We start from the raw sequence: 9,576 nt of genomic DNA, 5'->3' as shown, positions 1-9,576 counted from the left end.
GGCAACACCGTTTATGGTTAAAGTGACCCCTAACTGGGGAATTGCAGCCCCACAAAGGGGAAGTATAAATGAAGAAGGTGTTATGACTCGTCTATCAGGGCATGGCCCTGGCAGCTAACCTAGAGACCGTTCCAGAAGATGCCGGTGCCTTGTGGGAACCTGGGGCTTCTAAGCTGGGGCAGCTCCAGCACTTGCCTGGGTGGGGCTAACTACTTCCCTCGCTCAGCATCTCTCACTTGAGGGACCAAAAGAGATTTCCCTTGGACACATGTGTGGATTCGGAAGGACTATTCTCACTGCAGAGAAATGCCTGATGCTGCTCTATGGGCACTCTATGTCCTTTCTGCACCCCTCTGAGAGCCAGGTCTAGTCTGTGGTAGTCACAGAGGTTTGTTCCCATGGGGCCAAAAGGACCTAAGTTGGGTGTTGCGTCTTCCCACGGCCATGTGTTGCGTCTCCCGGCGGGTGGGAGATACTAAGGACACTAAGGATACTAAGGACAAGAAGACTCAGAACAAACCTAAATGTTTATTGCCTAGGGGTAAAACCATGGCCTGCACGCAGCCAACTGTATGACGAACCAGAAGGTGTCATTAGAGAGTGAAAACAAACCAGAAAAGGGCTATGGAGACACAACAAGGAGAGAAATGGCATCAGCTTAAGAGATGATATCTTTCACAGGATAGCCCGTCAGCCAGGTGAGAGTGAGACACTTATGAGGGGGAAGGGGGGCAAAACATTCCAAACGCAGGTGGCACAGGCAAGAAGACCAATGAACTGGAGCCATGGTGGGGAAGTGAGGGAGTAAGGGATACGGGATGAGACAGCAGAACGTAGTCAGCGGGGTTCTCAAGCTACTCACAGGGCTTGTGTTGTATTCGTAACGTAAAGCTGTGTTCTCCAAAATACACAGGGAGCAAGAAAGTGCCAGTAAATCATGAGACAGACAGGAAAGTAGTGGCGGTATCTTTTTTTTTTTTTTTTTTTTTCCAACGTTTTTATTTATTTTTTTTTGGGACAGAGAGAGACAGAGCATGAACGGGGGAGGGGCAGAGAGAGAGGGAGACACAGAATCGGAAACAGGCTCCAGGCTCTGAGCCATCAGCCCAGAGCCCGACGCGGGGCTCGAACTCACGGACCGCGAGATCGTGACCTGGCTGAAGTCGGACGCTTAACCGACTGCGCCACCCAGGCGCCCCTTCTCTTAATAAGAGAAGGGCTCCATGCTGGGTGTAAGAGGGCCAAACATGACTTGACGCAAACAGAGAAGGCGAGGACCAGCTGGTCAAGGGCTACGTAAAAAAAAAAGCACGTTCAGTGAAAAAGCCATGTTGTCACGTTATGGTGGGACCCATAATCTTAGTCACAAGGACTTTCTACGGCAGTTCCTTTTATTTTTTTTTTTTTTTATTCTATTTTTTTAGAGAGAGAGAGAAAGACAGGGAGAGGGAGGGGAACCGGGAGAGAAAAAGAGAATCTTCAGCAGACTCCGTGCTCAGCATGGAGCCCGACGTGGGGCTCGATCCCACAACCCTGGGATCGTGACCTGAGCTGAAATCGAGTTGGTGGCTCCACGGACTGAGCTACCCGGGTGACCCTACAGCAGTTACTTTTTAAATGTATTTTCATCCCATAAACACATAAATACATTTTATTTACTTTGTAAATTAGTTTTTTGATTAAAAACAATTTTTTTAACGTTTATTCATTTCTGAGAGACAGAGACAGAGCGTGAGCTGCGGAAGGGGTGGAGAGGGAGGGGCAGAGAGAGAGGGAGACACAGAAGCGGAAGCAGGTTCCAGGCTCCGGGCTGTCAGCACACAGCCCGATGGGGGGCTCGAACTCACAGAGAGATCATAACCTGAGCCAAAGTCGGACGCTTAACCAACTGAGACACTCAGGTGCCCCTGTAAATTATTTTTAATTCAAGTATAGTCTGCATACAGTATTACATTCATTTTAGGTGTACAACTTAGTGATTCAACGTTATGAAATACTCATCAGGTTAAGTGTAGTTACCATACGAACTTATTTGTATATTTGTACCATACAAACTTATTACAATATTAATGACTATACTTCCTATATTTCCAATATTTCCTGACTATATTTCATCCCTGTGACTTAATTCATTTTATAATTGGAAGCTTGTACCTCTTAATCCCTTTCATCTATGTCACCCCCACCCCCCTGCCCCCCTGACAACTACCAGTTTGTTCTCTGTATGTGTGAGTCTATTCCTGTTTTTTGTTTGTTCACTCATTTGTTTTGTTTTTCAGATTCCTGACATAAGTGAAGTCATGTGATACTTGTTTTTCTGTTTCATTTCACTTAGCGTAATGTCCTCAAGATCCAACCATTTTGTCACCATAGCAAGATTTAATTCTTTTTTATGACGGAGTAATATTCCATTATGCATATATACAACATCTTCATTTATCTATTTTTTTTAATTTTTATTATTGTTTTAGACAGAGAGCATGAGTCAGGGAGAAGGACAGAAGGAAAGAGACAGAATCTTAAACAGGCTCCACACTCAGTGCAGAGCCCAAGGCATGGCTCGATCCAACAACTGAAATCAAGAGTTGGTTGCTGAACCACCTGAGCCACCCAAGATCCCCTCTTCATTTATCGATTGATGGACACTTGGGTTGCTTCCATATCTTTCTGGCTATTGTAAACAATGCTGCAATAAACAAACAATAAACAAAGGATCCCTTTGTAAACAATGCTGCAATAAACAAAGGATCCCTATTTGTTTTCACTCGGTAAATGTCCAGATTACATGGATCATATGGTATTTCTCTTTTTAAGTTTGTGAGGAACCTCCATATTGTTTTCCACAGTGGATGCACCATTTACATTTCCACCAACAGTGATTAAGGATTCCCCTTCCTTCACCACCTCACCCATACTTATTGTCTTTTTGATGGCAACCATTCTGACTGGTGGAAGGTGGTATCTCATTTTATATCACCACCCTGTCATACATCTGTTTCCCAAATGTAGAACAAAAATTAAGTATAACAAAAATTTCCCCAAAGAACATTCAGCCCTATCTACTAGACGCAATGGAAGCTACGTTCATTGATATTTTGGATGTATTTGCCAAGGCAGTAGACTGACTTACAACCAGAGTCTTGAAATGCAATCTGTAAATCACCATTCTACAGCGATGTTTACCAGTTGCAAGTGGAGAAATCAGCAATCAGTCTTATTCAGAAATGAAGGTGAACACAGGGTAGACATCGGAAAGTCCAAGAAAGAAGGAACTCAGCAGTGCCAGCAAGAATGTAACTGAGGCTCCTGACCGTAGGGAAGGAGGCACATAAAAAAGAAATGGAAGTGTGCATTAAGAGGGTGTGAGGCATTAAAACCGTGATAAAAGATTTGCATTTGAAGTTATAGAAACCGGGTGTAAATCCCAGCTCTGTCCGTGTCTGAAGTGGGCAAGAGAGGGTTGCTGGATGGTGCATTAGATAGTTTGCAAAGAGCTTTGACCAGTCCCTGGCATATAGGAAGCACTGATTAATTAAATGCTAGCGGCTGTTAAGCTGCGATATCAGAAAAGAAGAGTAGCCTGCATTGGTAGAAGACAATAGGAAGAGTAACCTACCAAGATGTCAGAAAGGGAAAGTGGTGGACTTCAGCTCTAGAAGCTGGAAATTCTTGGAAGCTTGAAAGCTGGGTCTAACCAGTCACAGATGCAATAGAGAGAAGTTGAAGGTCAATAGGGTTAAGAAAGTTGAGGTTCCGAGATGAAGCCGGGGGCAAACAGCACGGCTGTGACGCAAACCCTCAAGGGAGACACCACGTGGAGGGGTAGCTGGGAGCCAGTCCTCAAGTAGCCAAAGAAAAAGTAGAAGAATGTCCTGGAAAGAGGTCAATGATGGCAAGGAGCTTAGGAGGAGAATGGATTTTAAAAAAAAAAAAAAAAACCCTGTAATAAACCTGTTATTTGGGAATAAAAATAGGCTTCCAAATTAGCTTAAGTAAATTACTGGCGCCAAATCACATGTTCTTACTACCAATGCACGCATCGGGATAAAATCCTTTGACACATAATTAAATGCATAGAATTTGGTAGATAGAAAACTTCATGACACAGGACCACAATACATCCTAGCGTCCAAATATCCATACTCCTAGCGCTAGGCATTCAAAAATATTTATGAAATAAATGAAAATGCCCAGCTTCGCCACTTCGCCACACAAACCAAAGGAGCCTCAGACATGTCATTACTAAGATGGATATGGTAACACCCACCTCATGAAACGACATAATGTCTATGAGGTACCTGGCACATATAAGGCACTCAGTACATGGGAACTATTATTTTTAGTGTGTGTCAAGCACTGATTTTTAAATGCTGCTTCAGCATTGGTCTAAAATTATATAGTATAAAACATTTTCTATTTCATGTGGGAAATATGTCCCATTTTTTGAAAGAGAAAAAATGTATTTAAAACTGAAGTATCTAATGTAGAAGTCATTCTATTGTATATTAATTAACTATTCTATAATTATTAATTAATGATTACATAACTAATTAATATATTAGGTATCCCCAAGACTAATGCATGTGACGGTGATTCCCTGGCAGCTGGTCTGCACAAATGCACGGGTCTCGGGTAATGTCAGAAATGTTGGGCACATAAGAGATTTCCTCTAAGAGTGAAAAAAATGTATGAATTAAGAAACGAGTAAGAAATGTAGTTTTCTCTTTGATAAGCTCTCAAACACGTTGCAACCATGTCAGTCTCTCCTTTCAAACTGGAAGAGTGACACGGGCAGGGCTTCAGAAATCAGAACTAGAGAAACTCTCAACTCTACCTTTTGGTGACTGCGCGATATTGACATGTGTTGATTTGGGGGACTTCCGTTTTGTCATTCGTAGAACGGGAAGAGTGCTACACCCTTCTGGCTAAAATTAAAATACTAAAATACATCTGAAAGTACTAGGGACGCTCACTGATGTTAATTCCCACTCTTCTTCCTCTGCATTCTTGTCTGGCTCCTTTGAAGGAAAGGGGGTGAGATAGAAAGAACATCAGGGAAAACGGATGTACATTTTGGATGCTGCGAAAACTTCACATACTCACAATCTGGTGAAGATACAAACTTCATCTTTACTGTGGCAAATCTTGCACAAGATATTTCACGCAAATGTATGTAGAGAGGCAATGAGCAGTCTAATCTCACAAAACCCGTGACGATGTTGACATTTTCAAATTGTTCCGTTTCAAAACTCACTCACTATAAATCATAAATACACTGACTGGTGATGACTCCACATGGGATGCCCAGGTGGGGACAGCACCTGTCCAGGGTGCAATAATTGTGGTCCAAAGACCTCCAGAAAGGTAGTGACCTGGGTACGTATCCTGAAGGTTGTATCACACTCTGCTAATATGATTATATTTACCGTGGCACTGGGTGAGCACTAAATTGCAAGGTCAGGTTGTGCCTTTGTTAATCAGAAGTACAACACTGCTGTTCCCATTTCCATGCTTGGTGCATTCCTAAACACAGGGTCAGGTTTACATATGTTGCTGCCACATAAGGTGAAAGCAACATTAGCACCAAAATAGAAAAATCTAATAAAACCTGTAAAGCATAAGGAGCCCAATCATCCTTAACAAAATACTAAATAATTTTGTGGAAACCTCCTGTTATTCCTTAAGTACAGGAATACGCAAGCTCATAATGAGATTTCCCCTCGTGATTTTATTTTGGGAATGTTGAATTGATAAGATTGACTCCTTTTTTTTTCTAATTTAGAGAAAGAGCGGGGGAGAGGGGGGGATCCCAAGCAGGCTCCACTCTCAGCCCAGAGCCTGACAAGGGGCTCGATCTCACAACCCTGGGATCATGACCTGAGCATGAGTCGGACCCTCAACTGACTGAGCCACTTAGGGGCCCCTGAACTCTTTATCACACGTAGATAGTAGATCTAAAGCTTAAGAAACTCTGTATACATAAGTTTCATTTGCAAGCAGTAACTATAATTTTTTTCCATTAATTGAAATATGAACATTTATAGTTCTCTATTTTTGTAAAAAGAAAAAAAGCTTCCTTAAAGACAAGGAAGCCTTAAATTAGGAATTTTGGAGGCATCTTTCATTTGAGAATCTGAATCTGAAACAATGATACATTGTTTTCCCCTCATAGTCAAAATATTTTTGCTAAATTTTGTCTGTGTCAAGAATTAGAAGGCAGATTTTCATTTGCTGGATCTTTTTTTTTTTTTTTTAATGTTTATTTCTTTTTGTGAGAGAGAGGGAGAGAGCGCCAGTGGGGCAGGGGCAAAGAGAGGGGGACAGAGGATCCAAAGCGGGCTCAGCGCTGAAAGCAGCAAACCCAACATGGGGTTCGAACTCACAAACTGCAAGATCATGACCTGAGCCGAAGTCAGATGCTCAAGCAACTGAGCCACCCAGATTCCCCGCACGGGATCCTTTTAGTATATGTATCTATGGGTTAAGAAGGAGGTCCAAGAATATTTTTTAAAAAGATAAAGCTATAGCTGAGCCAGCATTTATCCTTATGGATATGCATACCCCTTCTAAAGAAAATAAAAGTTTGACAATTACGGAGTCAGGCCACTTGCTAAGAATATTCATTGCCTATTTTTCCTTGTGATAAAACTGTTTTCCTCTTTTCCTTATTTCGTGCGTAGAATGAGCCAAAAACACTGAATTGTCACATGGAAATGGTGTAAGTCCACAAAGGAAGCAAGAGTTATGATTAGATCCACGACCTTGGTGCTTAGAGGATTGGTAACAACACAAGGGCTCTCTCAAGCACCCTCCAACCCAGTCAAGTATCGTTCATGAACGGACTGCCTAATATATTTAATAGATCACCTTCCATACCTCCTTTATTGTATTTACGTTCTTGAGGAAAAGATATATTGCTTGCATGTAAAATCAAATGAATAGACTTTCGGTGTCTATTTTGTTCTATTTCCTACTTTTTCACGCAATTACATTTTTGAAATCTATCCACGTTGCTAACGTGTGTCAATATCCTTTCTGCAGTACACAATTTCCTCATATGCATATCCCACATTTTACTTATCTGTTATTAATGAACACTGGGATTACTTCTAACTCTTCTCCTTATAAATAAACAAATACTAGGAAGATCTCCCCATACACATCACTCTGTGCACACTTGAGAGTTCCCTAGCAATATATAACCAAAATGGCAAGTGAATCATAAAATATAGCCACATTCCATTTCACTAAATATTGCTGATTGTTCTTTAAAATGACTATATCTATTTATATTCCTATCAGCATCACTGTTTAGCCACCCCCCCCACCAACATTGAAGAATATCCAGCTTTTAACAATATCTACCTTTTTTTAAGTTTATTTATCTTGAGAGAAAGAGAGCATAGGCAGGGAAGGGACAGAGAGAAAGGGAGAGGGAGAATCCCAAGCAGGCTCCGTGCTGTCAGCGCAAAGCCCGATGCAGGGCTCCGTCCCAAGAACCGTGAGATCACAACTTGAACCGAGACCAAAAGTTGGACGCTTGAGCAACTGAGCCACAAAGGCACCCCAACAATATCCACTTTTAACAAGCGGTATCTCAAAGTAGCCTTGACTCTGTTTGTCTAGTTATTCGTGAGTTTAAGCATATGCCTCACACACCCATCATCTGGATTTCCATTTTTGTAAATTGTCCATTTGTATCTGTGACTCCACTTCCCTTTGTGGTACAGCATGTGTGCTTACCTATGATAGACATTCATCATTTAACAAATGTAAAAATGAAGAGTGTCATTCCTAGTCGTTTGTTTGTTACTTTTGTCTGCGATGGCCTTCACTGAATTAAAGTCGTGATATAGTGAAATCCATTAATGTATCTTTTACAGTTTTATACTTTGAATCTTGGTGAAAAGCTGGAGTCATAAAATATTTTCCTATGTTTCTTTCGATCACATAGTCTTAACGCTCACTTTTTAGGCCTTTAATCCATCTGGATTCATTCTTTTACATGATGCAGAGTAGTTACCTACAGTAAACTGATCTTCCCAGCACCGTTTATAAATGTTTATTTATTTTTAGGAGAGAGAGAAAGGGAGGGGTGGAGAGAGGGCGGGGGGAGACAGAGAATCCCAAGCAGGATCCATGCTGGAAGCACAGAGCCCGACGTAGGGCTCGAACTCACGAACCGTGGGATCATCACCTGAGCTGAAAGTCAGAGTCAAAGGCTTAATCGACTGAGCCACCCCGGCGTCCCTTCCCAGCATCCAGCATCATTTATAAAGTACTTCATTTCCTCACTGATTCCACAGATTTGTCAAATCTGACAAAACTCTCATATATCAAATTCCCATGTGCATGGATTAGTTTCTACTCTAAATTATTCCACTAAATTTTAAATATCTGCATTCTTTTCACATTTTCTTTATTTCTATGGCTTTGTTCTATGGTAGAATATCCAGTATAGCTGCCTGCATCCCACATACCAGCATTCCCGTCCTTGCTTTTCTTTTTCCAAATTTGTTTTGTATGTTCACAATTTTTAAAATTTGTTTAAATCCTATGTACAAGGATCAAGGTTTTCTAAAAAAATTCCTTTCTGGGCTGTAATGAATTTATAAGTTAACTTTAGACAAATTAACACCTTTATAACACTATCATCTCTCCCAGAACATAATAATATCTCCATTTATGTATATGGATGTGTATGTATACATATATATGTGTGTGTTGTTTCCAAAGCCCTCTGATACAGTTTTAAATTTCTCTCTGTGAAAGTTTTGTGCATGCCTTGTAAAATTAATCCCTAAGTCATCTGTGAATTTTTTGCCACTTAAAATGGTATCTTATTTACTATTATGTCTTCTAGTCTATTATTTCTGGGATAATGGACAAATGTCGGCAACTGTATATAGACCTTGAATCAAGCTATCTGGTCAAATGCCCACTCGTTTCGATACTCTTATCAGTTGATTCTTTCCGATTTTACATGTAATGTACACGGTAAAAATAAATGTTTTGTTTCTTGCCTTTTGTCTCTTATATAGCTTCCTCTCTGTTTTTATTTCCCTGTATCGAACCTCTAGGACTAAGGTAAAAAGTAATGAGGACAGGACGCCTGGGTGGGCTCAGTCGGTTGAGCGTCCGACTTCGGCTCAGGTCATGATCTCACTGTGAGTTAGAGCCCCGCGTCGGCCTCTGTGCTGACAGCTCAGGAGCCTGGAGCCCTGCTTCGGAGTCTGCATCCCCCCACCCCTCTCTGCCCCTCCCCCACTCGCGCTCTGGCTCACTGTGTCTCTCAAAAATAAATGTTTAAAAAAAAAAAACTTTTTTTAAACTAATGAGGAGGTTGGGAACCCAGGGAACATTTCTCAGGTTTCCAAAATAACAAAGTTTTCTATTAAGTTTTTGTGAAATACATCTTAGGACAGACATTTGTCCTGCATTTTTTTGAGTTAATCATAGGCTTTGTCTTCTTTTGGCCATTAATAATGAATTACACTGTGAGATTATCTTATGTTCAACAACCCTCAAGCATCTGGGGTAAATCCTACTGTTCAAGTGCATGGAGATAGCTCTCCA

The sequence above is a fragment of the Leopardus geoffroyi genome, chromosome B3 (assembly GCF_018350155.1).
Source record: "Leopardus geoffroyi isolate Oge1 chromosome B3, O.geoffroyi_Oge1_pat1.0, whole genome shotgun sequence".
NCBI classification, from domain to species: domain Eukaryota; kingdom Metazoa; phylum Chordata; class Mammalia; order Carnivora; family Felidae; genus Leopardus; species Leopardus geoffroyi.
Note: the sequence above shows the minus strand (reverse complement) of the source record.